The sequence below is a fragment of the Triturus cristatus genome, chromosome 11, assembly GCF_964204655.1.
Source record: "Triturus cristatus chromosome 11, aTriCri1.1, whole genome shotgun sequence".
In the NCBI taxonomy this organism is placed as follows: Eukaryota; Metazoa; Chordata; class Amphibia; order Caudata; family Salamandridae; genus Triturus; species Triturus cristatus.
This window is the reverse complement of record NC_140594.1, coordinates 465,316,397-465,340,035: the sequence shown is the minus strand read 5'-3', so window position 1 is coordinate 465,340,035 and position 23,639 is coordinate 465,316,397.

Here is a 23,639-nt window from a genome sequence, read left to right as displayed (position 1 = left end):
CCATATCCCTTTTGGATTCTACTGTGAAGGACATTGGTGGGGTCATTCTACACAGAATCATGTTATGGGTCTCGGATAATCATATAATTTCTGACATCCAATATGGCTTCAGCTATGGTTTTGGCACCCAGAAACAGTAGCTCGATCGCTGCCTTCTTTTACTAGGTATACATTGGCCAAATATGGTTCTTTTTATCTTGCACTTATGGACCTTGCTTTTTCTTTTGATAGCATAGTCAGATCCAAACTCTGAGAAGTATTAGTGCTTTTGGGGTTTGACCATTTTTTTAGTGTCTCCTATGTGCCCTTCATTATAATCTGAGTGCCTCTGTCTGTTATGGACAGAATGGTGAGTGATCTGTGAGATTTTGGTTGGGATATGGTGTCCGGCTGGGATGCATCCTAGCCCCAATCTTGTTTCTTTTGCACATCAATGGCCTGAAGGCAGCTCTGGTCTACAGGGGCAAGGACATGCCGACCATGAATGGTCAGTGTGACCCTCTTTTTCTTTATGCTGATGATGCTGAATGACCTTCAGGAATTGCTGGATTGTTTGTTGGATTTTATGAATGCTTTGGGCCTAAACACGAATTTTGGCAAAACTTTTGTAATGACTTGTGGACCAAAGAATGTGAAAATACGCTGTTTTGCACTGCAAGGTACAGCCATAGGAAGAATTTATGAATTTCTTTATCTGACGGTCACTTTTGGCTTGTGAGGGGCTTGGGCCCTTGTCAGAAGCAAAGATTTCCTAGGATTTGCAACTCTTTTGGATTTATTTTTAGCTTGGCTTCACAGATAGAGCATTGGTAGCTTCCGTTGTCGAAATTTATAAAAGGAAGTGTGTGCCGACACACACTTATGGTTCCAGCTTGTGGGGGTATAAAGATGTCAATGTATTGCAGGCCGAGAAAAATAGGGTTTGTTGATGCATCCTTGGGATGCCACCAGGGCACCAAGCTATGCCATCCACGCGGAATTTGGTCTACTGTTCATAGGTGATGCAATTAAATTTGCCCTCCTGTCGTTATGGTGCTCTTTTTGGCACAACCTGGAGGCATCTCTAAAAGGGGATATTATCCTGGACTGTCTCACATGTGCAAAGGGTCTTCATATCCCCTGGCATATGTTTGTTAAGGATACGTTTAATAAGCTTGGCCTATCTAAAATTTACTCTTCGCCTGATGACATCACTGCGAGGGGTAAAAGTTGGCTAAAATATACCTTTAGCAACCTTATGAAAAGGGAAAAGGAGGCATCCGAAATGAGGAAGACCACTAATGTAGAGAACCTGTTGGTGCAACCCACCCTTGGTCTGGAACCACATCTGGTTATGGTCTCGAAAGGCAGGGATAGGGTCCTTTTAAACAAGTTAAGGTTGGGGCAGATTAGATGTCACCATATCTTCCCTTTAGGTCAGTTTGATACAAAAGGAATCTTGGGTTTCCCTTGTGATGAATGTTCTTTTCAAACTTTAGTGCATTTAGTGTGCTTCTGTGGGTTCTACAGCAGTTACACCAGAAAGATTGTAATCCCACTCTTGAGGGGCACTTCACATCCCCTCCATATCCCTGCCCTTCTATCGCTTTCCACACCTAAAGTCTGTTTAGGTGTGGTTACGTTTTTAAGCACACGTTATGGTTCAGGTGCTCCCTATTGTTATAATTAGCCATTTTGGCGATTGTGAGTTGGATATGCATGTTGAATTTTTGTGGTGGGGTTGCGCTTGACTGACTTGCATCTTATTTAATTGATGACTACATATCCTCTTGGAAGGGTTTACTGGATGACATTATTTTAGATCTTGGCACTTTGTTTTGTGATTTTGGCTTAACACCTTGAACTTTGCAATTTCTTTCCTAGTCTTTTTTTTGCAACGGTATTAAGTGTGCAATTTGATTCTTTATGCACCTATATATGTGCTTTTAAATATTTTTATGTCTTTCATGTGATTGTGCTTTTAGGGTTTTTATGAATCGAGAACAGAAATTAAATGCAACCCCAACATACATGTTCTAGGGTCCCCAACAATGTTTAGTTCTGTTACTTGCCCAATGTACTCTAATGCTTGCTTCCAGTACATTGTGAGCAAGGAAATGACCAAACCTATGCACTAGGCCGCATTCCCTTCCTGACAGCGAAGATATTTATCTGGTACTTTCGGAAACCTTCTATGGAGGTGGCAAGGTATTAAGGGGCATATTATCAAGCACTGAGTTAAAATTATCGCCACTTTACGGCAGAAAACTGCTGCTAAAGCGGCGATAATGGGCTTGATAATATGCCGCAGAGAATTCCAATAGAAGCCCATGTTGACACCAGAACCTGGGCTTCTATGGGAATTCTCAAGAGCATATTATCAAGCCCATTATTGCTGCTTTAGCGGCAGTTTTCTGCCGCTAAAGCGGCTATAATTTTAACGCCGTTTCTTAATAATATGCCCCTAAATGTGTTTAGTGTTTGTATATTTTGGGTGGGTAATATTGCTTAGATTCACGATACTGCTCTCTGACTGCATCCCAATTCCAACATGATTTGTTGAGAATATGTCTTCTGAAATAACTTAGCATATTGAATGTCAAGAACAGACCTGATGGTATGCGGTATTGCGATACTTTGAAAGCAGAGGACGTTAACACCTTTTGAAAGCGGCGAATAGCGTCATTAAATATTAAAATATAATTCAAATACACATTTTTCCATTTCAATATAATGTACTGAGTCTGCACTTGGAAATGCAAGAGGTGATTCAACTTAACCCCCTTTCTTCCCCTCCCAAAAATAGCTTTGTGAAAGGCACTGCTTTAAAGGGTAGAGTAACAGGCAAACTAAAGCATTATTATCATGAGCTTTGAACATTGACACAGGACAGATACACCTTTCAAATAAAAAACACAGTTAGGGGGTCCAATAGCCAAAGATGCCAGGGATGTCAGGGAAAAGTAGCAAATTGAAATTTATTTTGGGTTGTGGGGGTCAAGTAGCACATCCCTTTTTGAAGAATATGAAAAGGGGTCTTCGAGTCTCCTTTTTAGGTCTCGCCTGACCCAGCGCATGCGCTGGTCTGGCGAGACTTATTGAGAGGGCTCCAAAAAGTGCTTCCAGGCCAGCCTAGAGCTACCATGCATGTGCGCAGGCGCGCGCGCCGCGCTTTACCGCGATTACTTTCACTTTCGCGGCCGCATGGCCGCTTTGATGTTTGATCGCGATCACTTTCACTTTCACGGCCGCACGGCCGCTTTGTATAGCCAATAGGTCTCGCTTTTGGGACCTTATAAGTGTTTAGCTATGCAACAGTTGCATTACTAAATACTTATAAGGTCCCAAAGGCGAGACCTATTGGCTATGCCAATGCTTGTTTATGTTTGACATACATGGAGCTCCGTATTGCCCTTGCTAAGCCAATCGTCATTCCCAAAAGCATAGTCTTTGCAGGTTCCAAGGATGGATGCAAAAGCACGGTGCTCTGCTAACCGCATTGTGGGGTTGGACCTTTTACATTCTGAACCTAAATAAAATTCATTTACAAATACCTTTGCATAACAGGGCTATGACTCCTGTGATGTGTCACAGATAAGAACATTGTGGGGCATATATATAAGAAAGTGTCGGAAGGCGGATTAGTTCCAAAATTGCTAATGCTGTGCTGGGTCACTTCAGAACTGCAGGGATGTGCCGTATTTAATGTAATATTTTGCATGCCTGCATTTCTCCCTGCGCTGGCGCTAACAACTGGCAAGCGCCAACACAGGCACCCTTGCGCTATAGTGCAACGGTGTCTGCATTGAGGGAATGATTGCTTGCAGGAAGGTGTCCCTTCCTGCACATAAAACAATCCAGAACGGCGATTTGCAACTTCTATGTGTGCTGCATTGTGTAGTATGCATAGAAGTTGCAATTCGTCATTTTTTAAATGATTGTTTATGTGCAGGAAGAGATACCTTCCTGCACATAAACAATAATTCATGGCAATTTGCCAATTCTATGTGTGCTACACACGTAGAAACAGCAAAAATATGGAGAAATAAAGCATTTCTCTTCATTTTGCCTCATTTCCCTGGTCTTAATTTTGGCGCTGCCTTCTATTTACGCCCCTCTTGTAAATAGGTTGCAGCGTCAAAATCAATTGCGGCAGAAATCCCACTACATCACCCATTGCACGCCCTGTGGGCCTTATTTACAAGGTGGCGTTAAACCGTGTTAAATGGCTTAACGTTGCCTTGTAAATAAGGCGAAGGGTTAATCGCCACAGGAACATCACTAAAAGTGACGTTCCTGTGGCGATAGGGGCTTGTAAACATGCCCCTGTGTGTTCAATAATGAGACCACAACACAAACACAAGTTGCTAAGTTTTATTTTTGTTGGCTTTGGTTTTGGTTTTGAGCATAAGACCATTCATCACAATGAAGCTACATAATTACCTCTTGCATTTTTAATTATTCATATTCCTAAAATCATATTCTACGACTTGCAGCATTTCGAAATTGATATGAAAAGAAACTAAGACAATAACAACATCTTTCAGATTTCAGTAATCGTCTTCCCTAAGCAGAACCCGACAGAACTTTATTTTGTTCCAGCTTTTAACTGAAAGCGCCTAATTTCCAATTAACGTCTGGGATCAGTCTCGCTAATTGCCGAGGTGAGGCACTGACAATCATACAAAGTGAAACTACGGATGCAAGCGGAAAGCACTGCTGCCTGCTTTAATATTCAACACACTGGCAGCTCTAAACGATCTCTGTTCTGGAAAGTAATACCAAAGGAGTCATTCAATCAGTTCACAGTTCAATTTTATGTTTTGAACGCGGTGCTGCCTGGTGGCTTCCATGCAATTTTGCTATATTTGATGGAGGCGCATTGTTAAATATTCAATTCCATTAGCCTTAATTAGTGTTAGCTTTCCCAGTGGCCACAGAAAACACAACCGCACAATACAAACACAATGAATAAACCAGCCTAACACCACAACAAAACGATGAATAATTATTGTGGATGGCTGCATATACATATTCAAACAATCTGTTGTATGTGTGTTGCGCCAAGCTACATCAACAAGTACAAATATTACAACGTAGAGCAAATACAGGAAACATCAACATGCCCGAGACATAGGAATGCATAAGTTAAAAAAAAAATGTGGGTTTGTTTCGATTTGGTTGCTTTTATTTTTTAAACAGCTGCTAATGTTTGATTGATTTAGTTCAGTTATTTGCTTACTACCGGAGGATCAATACCCTACAAAGACCCATTGATATACTATTATTTTGCCAATCGGGAAAGCAATAACAAATGGAGGAAGTATGCCATCCATGATCTGAAGGCTGCATATCCCAGAGCAGAACTTAACACTCATATCCGAGTCGCTTCAAGTCAAATAGTTCATAAAGATTAACAGCGGATGTGGGTCATACCAGGTTTTACTGAACTTAAAGTCTCCTTAAAGCAAGTGTCGCCATTGCTAGCACTGTCATAACGTAAGACCTGAACATTAAGGGGCTTATTTATGAGCACTTGCGTCACATTTGCACTGCCGGTGCAAGATGTTCTACGTTGCGTCATATTTACAAAGTGACGCATCTAGGTAACTTTGTAAACCCCTGAGCCACATTATACCTGCGCCAGGTATAATGTATGCAGGGTGTGCATTCTGACGCAAGTAAGCCCCGTAGAAGTGACGCAGTGAAATCTCTGAGATTTCACTGCGCCACTTCTGGAACGCAAATGCGTCAACATCTCACAGCAGGCGTTAAGACTGACGCAGGCACATTTAAAATTGGACTTGCCCATGTGAAATGACTCATTGCTGGAGTTGCGTCACTTTTGTGACACACTCCAGCAATGTGTCATTTTTGCGCCTACAGATACGTCAGAAATACTGACGTATCTGTAACTCCTTGTGACATGATGCGTCGTACTGTAAATAGGGCGCATCATTGGTGTTGCAAGGAGGGCGCAATGAAAAATGACGCATCGCTGTTTTCACGCTGCAATGCGTCACTTTTTATAAATGAGGCCCTAAGTATCTCTTTGAGGGATGGACATGGATTACAATATTTTTGTTGTCAGTGGGAAGACTAGTGTGACAAGTCTCAGGATTTGGAAACAGATGGTCTACATTTTAGGACATATTTGTTTTTGGCACATCTTTTGAACTTGGTCATATTTCTTTGAGTGTGTCTCGGAAGTTAAAATAAACATTGAAACTCAATTCAAATATTTATCATATTAAAGATCAGCCATTGTTTAGAAATGCAGCTCCTGTAAATGATAAACTGTTTACACAACCAACCCTCTCGAGGTACAAGAAGGTCTAGGTCCGCATAATCCCTGTAATGTGTGGCATAGCAGAGATTTGGGGAGATGCAAGAAGTCCACATACACACTACACTTTACTTACCCAAATCACAAGATTTTAAAACCTCTTGAGCCTATGCAAAACAGCAACATTAGCTGCTCTAGCTCGAGCCGCTGCATCGTGTGGAAGAGCACTCTCACTTGGCTGGAAGATGCGCCTTCACTACGTCACTTTTTGCCCATTTACTGTCCAGGCACATATTGCATATGCTATTAAGGCACAATTTTGGTTTGGTAGCAAATACAATGTAACATGCAGTGATTCTCCTGTTGCTCCCATTACTGTTTGCTTCACTGGTACTTTAAACACACTGCAGGTAAAGATATTTGCCAGTCATGAACTACCTTATCTAGGACATATAAAGATAATTTAGCTTTTTCGTTGCTTCTGTAATATTACTGAAAATGCTAGGGAGCAATATTGACTCTACATACAAGGTATAATAACACTGATATTCGTACATCATAGATACACCATCTAGAAACAGGGCAGCAGCTAGTATGTGTCAGCCTCCAGCCTTTCTTTCTGACAGTGAAGAACCAGTTATACCTTGGAAGCATTGGAAACAACTCTTGAGTCAAATTTATTAGCAGTCAGAGATAAAAAAAAATACCAATGGCTGGGTACAAGAGATGCATGATAATAGATCACCTGACAAGCCCATTGCTGAGGTGGTGAATGTGAATGCAGAGAATGTATGACGTTACAACCCATATATTTACAATGCATTCCTTTACAACGCAGTTTTTACATCGCAACATCCTTTACAACGCATTCTTTTACATCGCATGCCATTACATCGCATTTTCAGAAACTACCTTTACAACGCATTCCATTACATCGCATTATACCTTTACAATGCATACCATTACAATGCATACCATTACATCGCATTTAAGGTAAGTGTTGGATAGTGTAGGGGTATAAATTACTATTCTAACTCCAGTGAGTGCAACAGTAGGGTTAGTGTTGGATAGTGTGAGGGTACTATGCGTTGTAATGATATGCATTGTAATGACTTGCGATGTAATACCTGGGTTGTAGGGATATGCGTTGTAATTACATTTGTTGAAGTGACATGCGATGTAATGTCTGCATTGTGATGACATGCGATGTGAAGGATTTTGCGATGAAATGAATGCTATGTAAAGGTAGTGCGATGTAATGACTGCATTGTAAAGGTTGTTTCCCGAATGCAGAGAGTATGAATGATAAGAGTCCTATGTTCTGTGTGGTTGCAGAAGATAATTTGTCTTATGTAAGTCAAGAAAAAGACTACAATGATTTCAAACTGAAATGTGACCATTGTGGTAATCTAGGTTACTCTTCTAATAGCTCAACCTGTTATGCTAAATATTCAACATGCAGGAAATGTGGTAAAAAGGGGTGACATGTTCCACAGTGTGAAAGCTGAGTCTGAAAGTTTGAATAAGATTGCGTTTAATCAAAAACCATGTGAAAGTGAGGTTGATATTGATCCCATACAGCTGTCTGAATGGTATATCAAATTGGATGGTGTGTGTATTATGGTTCGAGCAGATTTTGGGTCCCTTACATAGGGTTAGAGATTAGAACTAGTAGAGGGAATCTGGAAACAATCAAATTTCACTTTTTTCATCTGATATCAATCCAGCAAGCTATGGTGGAGCAAATATTTATATTTTGCGGTACACCATCATGAGGATTGAATTTTGTGGAAAAGACACAGTTGGGAAGGTCAATTTTGCCAATCGTGGTGTCAACCTGTTAGGCTGATGTCATCAATGTGACATGAGTATTACATTAAACCTGAATTCACATCAGTAAATAATGTTTGCAAGAAAGGATATTGAGCATGAGGCTATTTATGAGGCATTTCCTAGGGGTTTCAGTAACACCTTGGGTCTTTTGAAAGATGTTGAGCATAAAATCATTTTAAACTGAAACATGTTTCCTTGTTCACAAAGTTATGAAGGTTCCTAATCTCGTGTTGTTACCTCTAAGGCAAGAGACCCATAAGTTATTAGAGTTCAGTGTTATGGACCTCTCTTCCGCCTATCACCAGGCTAAGTTGCATGAGGAGTCCAGGTGTCTGACATAATTTCTTATGCTACTGGGAGCCTATCACTTTATTAAGATGCCCTTTAGGCTGTTGTTAGTGGCAGCTTGTTTAGAAACAATAATTAAGTATTGGATGGCATCTCACATTTCCTTTTCTTTCAAGATGATATATTGTTTTTTTAAACGGACTTGGAGGAACATGACAACATTCTGAGGTCAAGTCTGAGGAAGCTAGCAAAACCGGAAAAAGGCAAAATGCAGATTTAAGGGTTATTAGAACATTGGAATGTTGGGAGCTCCATTGAGACAATGGAGTTCTCCCTGCTTCTACGGGCCGGTAAAGGCCCGCACAGCAACATTCCAATGTCTTACAAAGGCCTCTCCAAGCTCGAGGGGATTTAAATCCCCTCGAGCTTCCAGAGGTCTTTGTTTCATTTGTTAGAACATTCTGCCCTCTAGTGGCAGAATGTTCTAATAGCCTTATAGCCCTTCGTAGCAGGGCTATACCGGCTATTAAATCCCGCTACGTTGTTAAAGTCCCTCGCCTTCGGTTCTGGCCTTTAACGCGGTAGCGGGCCTTTAATAGCCGGTATAGCCCACGACGGCGGGCTTTAAGGCTATAGTATAGTCTCTTATTTTCATAACACCATTTTGGGTGCGGGCATTTGACCTGGATTGGAGCCAGTGGAGTCCATTGCTAGGGTACCATTGCAACGGGACAAGGGACAAGTCAGGTCATTCTTTGGGTTGGCAGAATTTTATTCAAAGTTTGTTGCCAATTTTTTGAGTGTTATATAACCTCTAAGGATGCTACTTAAGAAGAGGGTGAATATTGTTGAGACAAAAGAATGTGAGTCAGGTTTTTTCTCCATCAAGTATAACACCAGTAGTATCCCCACCCTAGTCCAGTGTTGACAACTGATGCTATTTCTAATGGATTGGGTGCTGTCCTGTCACAGTTAATTGATAGTGAGGATAGAGTAGTTGCCTTTGCCTCACATTCTTTCGACACAGAGGAGAGTTATTCTGTCATCAAAGGAGAGGATTTGGTGTGTGCATGGGTGATCAAGCACTTAAAGTTTTATCTGTGGGGTTTGCCTATTGTTGTTTAGGACTTACCATATACTTTTTGCCCAAATCCTTTCCACTAGGAAGGATAATGAGATAACTCCCAGAATTAAAAGATGGATTGATGGTCTATGTGAGTAAAATCTTCAGGTGGAGCATATATCGGGAGTTGAAAATAAAGTAGCAGATTTTCCTTCTTGGTCAGCTGTGAAAAGAGAAGATGACACCTACGAAAGGAGAAGATGATATCTTGGACATCTCTTTGGTTAGTTGGATACGTGAAAATGCCATTGGTGAGGATGAATGGAAATTAGCTAAAGAAAAAAATGTTGAAGGAAGAGCCATCAATGATTTTATTGTCAGAGGGTGGCCTGCACATGAGCATCTTCCTGGGACTTTGAAGGGATACTGGAGTGTGAGGGAGAAACTGAATTGGGTTGAAGGAGACTTCTCATGAGAGGAAAGTGATACCACTGGGGAGTTTGAGAGATAATGATCAATTTGGCTCATGAATATCACATGGGTAGGAATCTGACTAAATCTAGAATATGAGAAATATATTGGTGGGTTGGGTTGACCAGCAAATAGTCAGTGTTGTCAAAGATTGTGATCTATGTGCCAGGAATGGCAAAAGCAAAGTGGTAATTAAAACAAAACTGTCTCCTGTTAAAATTCCGGAAACATCTTGGAAGAAGTTGGGGGCGGATTTCCTGATTCTTTCCAGCTCTTGCCTTCCAATGAACGCTATGTGATGTTTCTGGTGGATTGTACTTCAAAGTGGGTAGTGACAAAGTGTGGGGTTGCTCAACACCAAAGTGGTGATCAAGTTTCTTAAGGAGGAATTTTACCATGAAGGAGTACCTAATCATCTCATTACTGACAATGGGGATAAGCTCACGTCTGACGAGATGCAAGAATTTTTTTAAGGGATCTTTCCATGGTGCATTTGAAAACAGCATTAAATTCACCTGAAAGTAATGGTCTTTTGGGGCGCATAAATTGTATACAAAAACTTGTGTCTAGAGAACATTCAACACCAAGATACCTTGGTAAGACATACTTAGGGAAATGTGGTAGCCTCATTGGAACACCCCTAATTCTGTAACTTAAAAGTTCCCATGTATGAGGGGCAGAGTTGGTAATTCTAAGATGAATGCTGCATGAATCGATGCAGGCATGCTAAGGAAGTAACTTTGGATGGAAGGGGCTGTGTTATGGACTTGTATATGTATAAGTGGTGTTGCATTGCTTTCTTAATTGTATAGATGTCATGTGGAGCGTTAAACCAGGGTGGTTCTCTATGAGGCAGTTAGAGCCTGGTAAGCTGACCTGGACAGTTGGTGATAGCTGATGAGAACTGTGGCCAGTAAATTCAGCTTGGACTTACTAAATGGCCTGCAGTGTTTCTTCATAACAATCATCCTTGCCAAAACCACACTTTTTTATCTTGTTCCAGGAGGCAAGCAAGGCGGGTCAGCTACCACCAGATCTCCAAAATGTGGGTAACTTCGTTACTGACTTATTTGTTTTTGCCAAAGCTTATTCATTGCTGTCATAGCTTATAGAACCCCTTCCTCCAGTGTCTCTTTTCGGGGCCTCATGTGACGGACACTGATCACACCCTTAAGCCATCATACACTCAGAAATCCTGGGGTAGTGCTAGAGAGTGTGGACAACCAGTAGGTCAGCCCCCCCCCCCCCACTAGCCCGTGTCCAGCTCAAAACCTCATGAATAGGATTGAGATACATCGCATGAAGGAGTTATAGGAAACAATACTGATCTCTATTGACTAATTACCACTGCAATGACTTGCAGGCTATTGCCAAATATAAGGGTCTGTGTGGGTGGACATTTGCACTCCTGTGCAGTCTCTGCTCCTGTACCAAAAAGAACAAAGAGTGTTATGCAAAGGGTGGAATGAGTTTTTAAGCCTATAACTCTTACCCCACTTGTAACACACTCACAAGAGTTCACCAGCCCAGACTGTCATGGTGTAGTAATATTGGGACATGAATAAAGTGTCCCTTCCTCTTAATGCTCACTTCCTGTCTGGAGCATGACTAATAGGGCCTCTCCAATTGACAAGGGGCATTTGCTAGAAGAATAGGGGCTAGTGAGTAGCTGTGGTCTCCAATGCAATTGCTAGCACTGCAGCAGCTACATATTGACTCTGCCAACTCTTAGGAAGGAAGTGCTAAGTGTTGCTCCAAGCAGCACAAGCAAAGCACAAAAGCACTGTCCAACTCAACTGCAGAGATTGCACTGAAATGCAGCTAACACCTCATCAGGTAACACTGCACCACCGCATGGTGCTTGTGTGGTAGGAACAAAACTGCCCCATATCTATCACCCTTGTACAAACACAGAAACAAAAGACTTAATCTGCGACCGACCAATCTGTCTTCTAGAAATGTATGACACAATCTTTGCAAAATTGATCAGAGCCATTGCACGGCCCTCAAAGCACCGATCAATACATGCACCAAGTTAAAGGGTGGACATGAGTGTGTTGCATTCCTGCACCTAGTTCACCGTTTTTATATAATAAAGCAGTGGAGTAACACAGTCCCCTACAGTGCTGAGGGGACCCCAACCCATCAGGCGGCCTGACCCTTCTAGGGGCTCCCATTGTACCCCCGGCAAAGTAATATATTTGAGATATGGGAGACTCAGGTGCCCATCAACATTTTCTGCAAGGGGCCCTCAATTTTGTGTTAGGCCACTACAATGAAGAGACAGCTGCTGCAGGCCCAGTCTAGGTTCAGAGGTTGAATCCTGATCTCCGATACTTAACTGAGCTGCTTTATCAGGGCACAATTCTAGAGGTAAGTAAGAGATCTACTAGATAAATGTGTATATTTTCCTTTGCCTACGATGGGTCAGGCAACTGTGTACAAAAGCCTCGCTCCTGCTTACACTGATTTTGACAGAATTTGATTAAAATATTCAAACGATTAATATCAACTTGCTCAAACTTAATAACAATATTGTATTCAAAATAGACTGTTTTGGCTGGAAAATTTCCATTTTCCAAAGTTAGAGGCTTTATCCTACAGAGCCGAGATGTCATGTTATTACCTGAAACCTTATCTTCCCATTTCAGTTTGTTATTGTGGACCCCTAGGACCATTCTTAACTTATTTTTAAATAATAATCCACTCTGAGAGGCACTATGATAAACTCTTTATTAAACGAGGCTTGCATATGCTGCAGGAAACAAGCTAAAACTCTGATTTTGGGTGGTAAAGAGCGATTTAAAAAAAAGGAAACCCGTTCAACAATCACAAATAGAGATGGGGTAAACACAAATGAAAGTATAAGTAATTAATTGAGTGAAATAAAAATATAAAAAGTCTGTTGTTCGTAAAAAGGAAATTGAGCCTGTATATAAACTGTGCCCTAAGTCATTTGTATGCAAACGTGGTTTCAAACATTCTCTCGAAATGAAAAATCCAAACACAATGCACTTTATAATGGACATATATAAGGTGGTAATGTAAACCAGGAAAAAACACACTGAGGGATGACATTATGCGAAAGCTTTTAAAGTTTGATTATATGGAGCATGAATGGCTTATAGGCATTAAAAAACTGAGAGCATAATGTAAAGTGTATGTCTGTACTTTTTAATTGAGAGATCGGAATAAATGTTACTTACTTATAAGAACTGCTTTGGTTGTTAATGGGAACTATTTCCCCCGTTACTACTCATTATCTATAAACATCTGCAACATGTGTAAACAGATCCTCTAAATATTATGGAAGAATTCAATACATTAAGGATGATAATACCATCCCAACTATTATCAGCTTTTTAAGCAGGACTCTGTAACTTGAATTCATTGTTTTAAATATGAAAAGCAGGGTAAAATAAATATTTTCTTTGGCAAATAAGACTATTTGGACAGAGTGCAGACACGGGCAGCATTTGCCATTGGCCATTATGTTGATCACACATGTTACTAATGTGGAATCATGCCACGTTATCTTGTAAGATTCGATGCAGGTAGGAAGTTTGCATGTACGGTTGTAAGACACGTGAGTGGGGTTTGCAATATAACACCTGCTTTGATCACATCCTGGCTTTTAGGAATTCAGCTTGCTGGTGTCTTAGGCAGGTGCATTGGTTAGGGTTGGCAATGAGATTTTTGCATGAGGGATGGGTATGGGTGGAGACAGTTCTATATGGGAAAGGGAAATGTGTCATGCCTCAGTGTCAGAGCAGGGCTCTGATCATCGACCACAGAGCGAGAAAGTAAGGAAAAATAACCTGGTGCTGTAACCTCCAGCATCAAACCCAATGGTGCTTTTCAGTAATCAGTGCCCCAAAGGAGGTCTTTCTCAGAAACATTCATTCAAAGTTCATAAATCTTGCAATCTCTGTTGCAGATAAAAAAAAACATATAATTATGTATTTACAGTCCTTTCATAGTTCATACACATCAATATCCAGAAACAAAAAAAAACGTGTTTCCATGAGGATCTTCTAAGTCATGGCTTGCATTTTATTATGATTTAAAATAATTTCATTAAGAAAATGCCAATAACTTGTCTGTGTTTGAATTTTTAAATCTGATTTCTTAACTGAGCTAGTATTTCAAGCGTTCTCTCTGCTTCCTTTCTTATTAGCAGAATGCAAAATATAATTGAATCGATTATACTTTCTGCTCACTCATACTTGATTAGAAATGTAAAAGGCCGGATGATGTCTAAGTTTACATCATCCATGGTGTGGACCGTTCCTGGCTTTCTGCCGGGAAGTAATCGGGTTTCTGTTTTCCTCTCTAGTGGTCGCATTAGCAGACTCACAGGTATTTCTCTGCTGGCCAAGAAGGTCTTTGTTTTGAACAGACCGGTTGGGAGACAATTGGGTTCCCACATGTCGGCTCCAGGAATGCTCCCTTGGATACATTATTTGTTTTGTATCACTTTCTTCCCTGACTCATGACTGGACTTCTCCTGTTCAGGCAAACAACTCCTTTGGGACAAGGAGCTCTCCTTTCCCCGTCTAAACAGGCGATGAGCTTACACGTCTCGGGCAGACCCAGAGGTTCTGCAGCAAGATGTGAGGTTTCAGGTAATGAGCCCTCACTTCTGGAAGACTCAGCGATAGAGGCCCCAGATCACCGCATCTTTTTGAGAACTCTCCGAGTAACCCTGTCCTTGATTAGTAATGCAGCTTGAAACCAAATTGGAAGGTTTTGTACCTACTTTAATATAAAACTTCCAAAGAGGGATATGGATCGATGGCAACAGTTCAAGAACGGCTTTGGTGGTTCCTTTTCATAATTTCATATTCATAATGCACTTCAGACAATTGTGAGAAGACAGATTTGTGGTAGTAAAAGTTCTTATTAAAGAAAAACAGTCGTCCAGCACAGGTTCTGTAGGAGAGCTGAATTTTCACAATCTTCTTGCTATACTTTACCACAGAGGCATTGGTCCTCTGATCGACCTTTCTTCATCGTAGTAAGGGGTGGAAGCTACGATAACCCACTGCTGATCTCCCCAATGAGGACAATTTATTGGTAGTCAACTCTCAAGCACAGTTTCAAAAAAAGGACATGAAATCTCAAATAAATGGCATACAATAGATCTTTACAATAAATGAATTATTTTATTTGAGATTCAAAATGAATACAAGTAACATATTTAGCAATTCTGTCATGCATACTAATGCATGCAGCTAAAATCTCAACATTTAGTCTATCAGATCAAAGAATGCAAAGGGTGGTTTCTAAAGAGAAATGATGGTTAAATAGAATTCTCTCAGTAAAGACACAGGATTCCAATTAAAGTCCACTAGGTGAAAGTCCATAAGTATAGGCAAAGGGAACTGGAGTATTAATCAAAAAGTTCATGTATGGATTCTCATCAGACAGCTCCAAATAGTCCAGCGGTTAAGTTTATTAGCATAAGGCAAGAGGAAAACAAGATAATTCAGCAGGCAGAATAGAGTCAAGAAAGTGATGGAAAGATGGCAACGGCCACAGTTACGGAGAGTATTGCCAAAGAGCTCTTAGGCAGCAATAACCAAAGAAGAAGCAGTGGAGCCCAATACCCCTAAATCCAATAGTCTTTATAGTGCATATCTGTCGTTAAGACGTTGTTGTCAGTCACAGCAGAGTGACCTCATGTGATCACTCTTCCGTTTATCAGGTACAAATTGATACTCCAGGATAATTTCCCGTATGAATCATGAGAAGAACAGTACATTGCACCCTCACAGGTTTGTTGAGAAAAAGCTTTAACATTTTTGCTTTGTCCATGGACACGTACAAAATGTTAGGTTCCCATGAAATCCACACAAAAGCGAATCAAGAAAAAGTGTCCAGTTTGTTCTTTAGGGAATGTGGCATGATCAGAACAAATAAGCAACATTTCTAAATGTGTCAAAGTTCATTGTATCAGGCCATTGAAAAGACACAGCGTAAAATTAAAGTTAATTCAAACACCTTTTAAGTTCATACTTCATTTAGTGTAAAACTCCTAATTCATGTTAAAAAGCATTATAGAATCACTCAAATATATCAAATCCAAGCATTTGGTAATGATTTGTCAGTGATTGATACACATAGATATGTACCTGCAATTATGGCCTATTATTGCATTCTCAAAGTAGTAACATGTACAATAGTTTTTAAACAATGCTGTGGGGAGCGCGTGTGAACGCTCCACTCCCAGACGCACAGCGTGAGTGGATATTATATCCTGCTACTTGATTCAACTTCTCAGCCCTATTCAAATTCATCCCATTTAATCCACAAAGTTTGCCAAAACTTTCATGTCATCCTTTTCCTTATCCACATGTATTTAGAATGCTTCCCATATTTCAGGGTGCCCATCCGGACATCTTCGGAAATACGCACAAAATGCAGAGAATCGTTAAGAGCAGCATCTTCTTTATTAGGAACCCAATGCATTTCGGGCTTATAACAAGCCCTTCATAAGGGGTCACTGGAAACTAACAGTTTAAAAAACCGTTGCTAAATGTCTTGTATGTAACATAATCATCACATCAATTCATATTTCATTTTACAAATCAATGTACTCTTGTACTTATTATTCTGACCGTAATCATAATCAATGAATTTTACGCTCAAACTGTCTACCTCCCCTTAAACACCAATCTATATTTTATTCACTCCCCAACCCGTGCTGTGCAAAACTGTGCATGTGTAAAACTACATTCGCCTCTAATGTCAAACCCCTCGCTTTCTATACTTCATATAACCGCCTATTCCCCCATCAGCAAGTCGCAAGTCGCATTCTCCCCATTCTACCTGGGTAGGCCCAGACGTGGGTCCCGTGCTCACTACGCCACTGGAGTCAAGCTATCCTGGCTGATGGGGGTGAAACCCCGAAACCGGTCCTAGGATGCTTGATTCCGGTCCAGGGAAGACATGGCTTGGCAATTCGGGCTGGACTGTTCCCATGAAGCACAGGGTCAAGACTGATTTGCATATCGCCATGTCTGAACTGGGATGGCGTGGTGAGCAAAATAGCGATGGATTAAACCCAGATCTGTGACTGGGGGTGAATGTTATGCCAATGTGCAATATTCCGTCCATCATCTTGTGTGTTTTGCTGTTCGCCCTATGTGGGAAGGGTATTCCCAGACGTGGGTCCCGTGCTCACTACGCCACTGGAGTCAAGCTATCCTGGCTGAAGAGGGGTGAAACCCCAAAACTGGTCCTAGGATGCTTGATTCAGGTCCAGGGAAGACATGGCTTGGCAGTTCGGGCTGAACTGTTCCCATGAGGCACGGGGTCAAGACTGATTTGCATATGGCCATGTCTGAACTGGGGTGGCGTGGTGAGCAAAATAACGATGGATTAAACCCAGATCTGTGACTGGGGGTGAATGTTTTGCCAATGTGCAACATTCCGTCCATCATCTTGTGTGTCATCTTGTGTGTTTTGCTGTTCGCCCTATGTGGGAAGGGTATGCCCAGACGTGAGTCCCGTGCTCACTACGCCACTGGAGTCAAGCTACCCTGGCTGAACAAGGGTGAAACCCCGAAACCGGTCCTAGGATGCTTGATTCCAGTCCAGGAAAGACATGGCTTGGCAGCTCGGGCTGGACTGTTTCCATGAGGCACAGGGTCAAGACTGATTTGCATATGGTCATATCTGAACTGGGGTGGTTTGGTGAGCAAAATAACGATGGATTAAACCCAGATCTGTGACTGGGGGTGAATGTTTTGCCAATGTGCAACATTCCGTCCATCATCTTGTGTGTTTTGCTGTTCTCCCTATGTGGGAAGGGTATGCCCAGATGTGGGTCCCGTGCTCACTACGCCACTGGAGTCAAGCTTTCCTGGCTGAAGAGGGGTGAAACCCCAAAACCAGTCCTGGGATGCTTGATTCCGGTCCAGGGAAGACATGGCTTGGCAGTTCGGGCTGGACTGTTCCCATGATGCACAGGGTCAAGACTGATTTGTGTTAGACGGACCGGGAGGGTCGGCCGAGGACAAGGGGAGAGGTCTCCGGGGAGAGCCGTCTCCAGCGATCGTACAGATAAATAACTTCCCCCCCACAGACAGACACCACACAAGGAGAAGATTCAGCGTTCTTTATAGGCAATTTCTTACGGTACGATGAAATGGTACAAGGAGGTCTGGACTCAGGGGTCCCCTCGATTCAAGTCTCTCAAGGTGGGGAAAGGGGGGTAGCGGGACAGTCTGGTTACCAGTCTGGTAGTTGAGATGGTATGGTGGATAGCTCACAATCCTCGAGCTCGGTGTTCTAGCTGGGACGGGCCGCGGCAGCGCCAGCAGGTCCCGGTGAAGATGGTTGATACACGGTCCGCGGCAGCGCCAGCAGGTCCCGGGAAGATGGTCGATACACGGTCCGCGGCAGCGCCAGCAGGTCCCGGTGAAGATGGTCGTTACAACGGGCCGCGGCAGCGCCAGCAGGTCCCGACGAGGATGGATGTTGCAGAAGGCCGCGGCAGCGCCAGCAGGCAGGACGATAGTTCACAAGGTAGGGCTACGGCAGCGCCAGTAGTCCGTCAAGGCTGAGTTCTCTCGGTGTCTCTCGACTCCAGGATACAACTGCCGTCCTGCTCCGGAGCTGCCCTAGTTATAGGTCTGGCGCCCTTTGATGTCCGGACCCTCGCACTTGGAGGTCGGAAGGCCCGGGATGAAGGTGTCCAGAGACACCCAGCAGGGGGTGGAGCCAGCGCCTGGGGGAGCTGGAGGCGATCGGCACCTGGCGGGGGAGAGCCCTTGACGCTTCGTTCTCCCATTGACCTGCCAAGTGGTCCGCTCACCTCCTGGGTGGATGGTGGTGCCGGGATGTCGGGGCCGGCCAGGCCCAGGGTTAGGGTCGGGTGGAGGCCACGCGGCCTCGTGGCGCAGGGCCCAAGATGGCGGCTTGATCCGGCCGGGGGAGCCGGTGGTGGCTCGGTCCCGTGATACATGGAGGTCCGGGGGCAGGAGTTCCGTCGGGGGACGGGGTGCGGGTGATTCTTGTGGGTCATGCCTGGCGGGCCGGGGCTGGGGCCCTGTCGTGCGGGGAGGGAGCAAGCCCTTCGTGTGGCCTGTCCAACATGCGTCCCCCCCAGCTGAAGGCGGGGAGAGTCACCCATCTTCCTGGGTACTCTCCTCGTCGAGGCGGAAAAAGCGTGACAGGCCATCTGCGTTGGCGTGGTCTTGGCCCGGTCGATGTTCCATGGTGAAGTCCATTCCCTGCAGGGAGATGGACCAGCGCAATAGTTTTGGGTTCTCCCCCCGCATCTGCATCAGCCACTGCAGGGGTCGATGGTCGGTTTGTACCCGGAAGTGGGTACCGAAGAGATAGGGCCGGAGCTTTTTGAGGGCCCACACCACTGCGAAGGCCTCCCTCTCGATTGTCCTCCAGCGCTGTTCTCGGGCCAGGAGACGTCTGCTGATGAAGGCCACCGGCTGGTCATGACCCTCGGGGTTCAGTTGGGAAAGAACCGCTCCGATGCCGTGGTCGGAGGCGTCTGTCTGTACAATGAATTCCCGACTGTAATCGGGGGCCTGGAGCACAGGGGCGGTGCACAGGGCGGCCTTCAGCTTTTCGAAGGCCGCTTGACAGTCGGGGGTCCAGTTAATCCGCTTCGGCTGGTTTTTGGACGTGAGACCCGTGAGGGGCCCCACAATGCTGAAATAGTCCCTCACGAACCGCCGGTAGTAGCCGGTGAGCCCCAAGAAGGCTCGGACCTCGGTCTGGGTGACGGGGGGCTGCCAGGACTGGATGGCAGCAATTTTAAGTTGCAGCGGGGCCACCAGCCCGCTTCCCACCTGGTGCCCGAGGTAGGTCACGGACCCTTGACCAATTTGGCATTTGCCGGCCTTAATCGTGAGGCCGGCCCGCTGGAGGGCCTGCAGGACCTCTTGGAGGTGGAGGAGGTGGTCGGACCAGTGGCGGCTGTACACAGCGATATCGTCCAGGTAGGCGGCGCTGAATTCTTCGAGCCCCGCCAAGACCTGGTTCACTAGACGTTGAAAAGTAGCGGGGGCATTCTTCATGCCGAAGGGCATGACCTTGAAGTGGTAGTGGCCATCGGGGGTAAAGAAGGCGGACCGTTCCTGAGCCTGGGGTGTGAGACCGATCTGCCAGTAGCCCGCTGTTAGGTCGAAGATGCTGAGGTAGCGGGCGGCCCCCAGCCGGTCGATCAATTCATCCGTTCGGGGGATAGGATGAGCGTCGGTCCAGGTGACAGCGTTCAAGCCCCGGTAGTCGACGCAGAATCTCAGTTCAGGTGTGGTGCCGGGGGCAGCGGCTTTGGGGACCAGTACAACCGGGCTGGCCCAGGGGCTGTCCGAGGGCTCGATGACCCCGATCGTGAGCATTTTGGCCACTTCCTCTTGAATGCAGGCCCGTACGCGATCTGGCACGCGGTAGGCCCGGTGTCGGATAGGGGGACTGTCCCCGGTGTCCACGTCGTGCAAGCACCAAGGGGTGATCCCGGGGGTGAGGGAGAACAGTGTAGCGAACCGCAGCAGGAGGTCCCGGCAGCCCTGGCGTTGCTCTGGGGTGAGGGCATCGGAGAGCCGGACCCCGTCCACGGAACCGTCGTTCTCCTGAGTCTTCAGGAGATCCGGGAGGGGTTCGGAGTCTTCTTCCGCCCCACTGTCCGTAGCCATCAGGAGGCTGAGTTCTGAGCGCACAAAGTGTGGTTTGAGTCTGTTGGTGTGGAGGACCCGGAGGGGGTTCCGGGGGGTCCCCATGTCGATGAGGTAAGTGACGGGGCTTTTGCGCTCGACCACTTTGAAGGGCCCCGTCCACTTATCTTGTAAGGCACATGGTTCGGTGGGGGACATCACCCACACTTGTTGACCAGGTTCGAACTCGACGGAGGAGGCATTGTGATCGTACCATTTTTTCATGTCCTCCTGACTGGCCTCGAGGTTCGCCTTGGCCATCTCCCTGAAGCGCCGGGTCTGATTGCGTAGGGCCAGGAGGTACTTGAAGACGTCTGGAGGGGTCTTTAGGGGGGCCATCTCCCAACCTTCTTTGACCAGGCTGAGGGGCCCTCGCACAGGGTGCCCGTACAGGAGTTCGAAAGGGCTAAAGCCGAGGGACTTCTGGGGAACTTCTCGATAGGCGAAGAGGAGGCACGGGAGTAGTACATCCCACTGGCGACGGAGGGGCTCTTCCAATCCCCCAATCATCCCCTTGAGGGTGCGGTTGAATCGCTCCACTAGTCCGTTCCCTTGGGGGTGATAGGGGGTCGTGAATCGGTAGGTGACCCCGCACTGTTGCCAGAGGGACTTCATATATTTTGAGATAAAGTTCGTGCCTCGGTTGCTGACGACTTCCCGGGGGAAGCCCACCCGGGAGAAGATCCCCATTAGGGCCCGGCCAACCACCGGAGCTGTTACAGTTCGTAGGGGCACCGCCTCGGGGTAGCGGGTGGCGTGGTCCACCAGTACCAGGATGAACCTATGTCCTTGTGCCGTGCGGGGGTCCAGGGGCCCCACAATGTCTATTCCTACCCTCTCGAACGGGGTGGTGACCACTGGGAAGGGTTGCAGAGGGGCTTTCAGCTTACGGCCGCTCTTCCCACTGGCCTGGCACGTGGGGCAGGACCGGCAGTGGTTAAGGACGTCGTTCCGCATCTTCGGCCAGAAAAAGTGAGTCACTAGGCGACTGTAGGTTTTTTCCTGGCCCAGGTGTCCAGCCAGGGGGACATCGTGGGCCAGAGTTAGTAGGAAGTCTCTGAAGCGGAGAGGTACCACCAGCACTCGACTGGCCCCTAGCTCTGCGATTCTTTGTTCGCTGTATAGCAGGTCGTTATCCCAATAGACCCAATGAGTTCCGGTGGAGTCCCCTGCGCTCTGGGCGCTGGCTTGCCGGCGGAGTCCCTCGAGGGAGGGGCAGGTCTTTTGCTCCTGGCGGAACTGTTCTTGGGTGGGCCCCCCTTCTTGACGCCACTGAGCCAGGCCGGGAAGGTCCGGGGGTTGCGCGACCCCTTCGGCCGTTGGTTCTGGGGGGTTGGCCTCGTCGTTGTCCTCTACTGGGGCGACCGGGGGCGGAGGTGCTGGCCATTCTGGTTCTTCTGACCGGGGGACGGCACGGGCGGCCATGGACCGGGCGGTTACGCAGGCCCAGTCCGGGAGGCCCAGCATCCCCAGGTGCTCTCTTCTTTCGACGGTGGCCCACGGGGAGCTCTCAAGGTCATTCCCCAGGAGCCAGTCCACGGGGGCATCATCCCGGACCGTCACCTTCAACAGGCCGGAGACCCCTCCCCATTCGAAGGGGACGCAGGCCATTTGACACAGACTTTCGGAATTGTCGGCTGAGCGGACGGGGCAGAGAATGTTCGGAAGGATCTTCTCGGGCTTCACCAGGTGACAGCGGACGGCCGTCACACTGGCGCCTGTGTCACGTAAGGCCTCGGCCCGACGTCCATTAATGGTCACCCACTGGCCATATTTCCGGGTGTTGGCGGGTAGGGGAGCCCGCGGGACCATGTCTTTTCCCCCTAGGCACGCTAGAACCATGGCGGCCGGTTCCCACTCCTGCTGGGCCGGCTCATATTCTTCCTGTTCCTCTGACAGTCGTTCTCCCCCCAGGGCGGCGGCAGCTACCTGGCGGGGCTTTGGTGTTTGGTTCTGCGGGCAGCTCGGGTCATTGGCGTAGTGGCCGACTCGCTGGCATCGGTGGCACGTGACGTTGGCTCGGAACCCCGGGCGCATCAGGGGGTTGCCCCGGCCGGCCGGGGGCGGGGTGCTGGCCACGGGTGTTGCCGGGATGGTGTCTCTCCCTCGCCCCTGGCCTCCTCCTCCTCCCCGGGGACGGTGCTGGCCGTGGTTGTTTCGGTTTTGCTCGTGTGGTCCTCTCCGGCCCACTCGGGTGCTTTCCCATCGGTCAGCTTCGGCGGCGAGTTGCCGGGGGTCAGTCAATTTACTGTCGAGGAGGTGCTGCCTGAGCTCGACGAAACAGTTGTTCGACAGGTGCTCCCATACCATAAGGTTAAAGAGTTGCTCGTAGGTCGTTACATGGCTCCCCTTGATCCAACCCTCGAAGGCTCGGCTGAAATAGTTGACGTACTCCACCCAAGTTGTACCCGGGATCCGGGTGCAGTCTCTGAACCTCTGGCGGTACATCTCGGGCGTGAGGCCGTAGCGGGTGAGGAGGGCAGCCTTCATGTGGTCGTAGGACGACATCTGGTGATCTGGGAGCTGCAATAGGGCATCGCGGCCTTCGTTGACGAACCTCCCCCATAGTCCGGCTCCCCAATCACTCCGGTCGATCCGGTGGGAGGTCATGGCGATCTCGTAGGCTTTGAACCACTGTTGTATGTCGTCCTCTCGGACATATTCTCGGACAACATACTTGGGAATGTGGACTTTTTTCTCGGTTGCTCCCGGGGTGTGCGGTCGCTCAGGCACCCCCGGTTCTTTATTCTGTTTCCGAAGTTCTATTTCCGCCAGTTTGCGCTCGTGTTCGAGTGTTATTCTTTTTTCCTCGAGCTCTCTCTGTCTCTGTTTTTCTTCTCGTTCTTCTCGGAGCCGCAGATGTTCTAGATTTAGTTTCTGCTCGGCTAACTTTAGTTCACCGTCCATCTTGAGTCGTGCCATTTCCAACTCATGTAATCTGGTTCTTTCTCTTTCTTGGATCTCCTCCTGCGAGAGGCCCGTTCCCCGTTCCTCGGGAGCCGTGGCGTTCCCCTCTGGTGTGACACTGTTTTGGTCG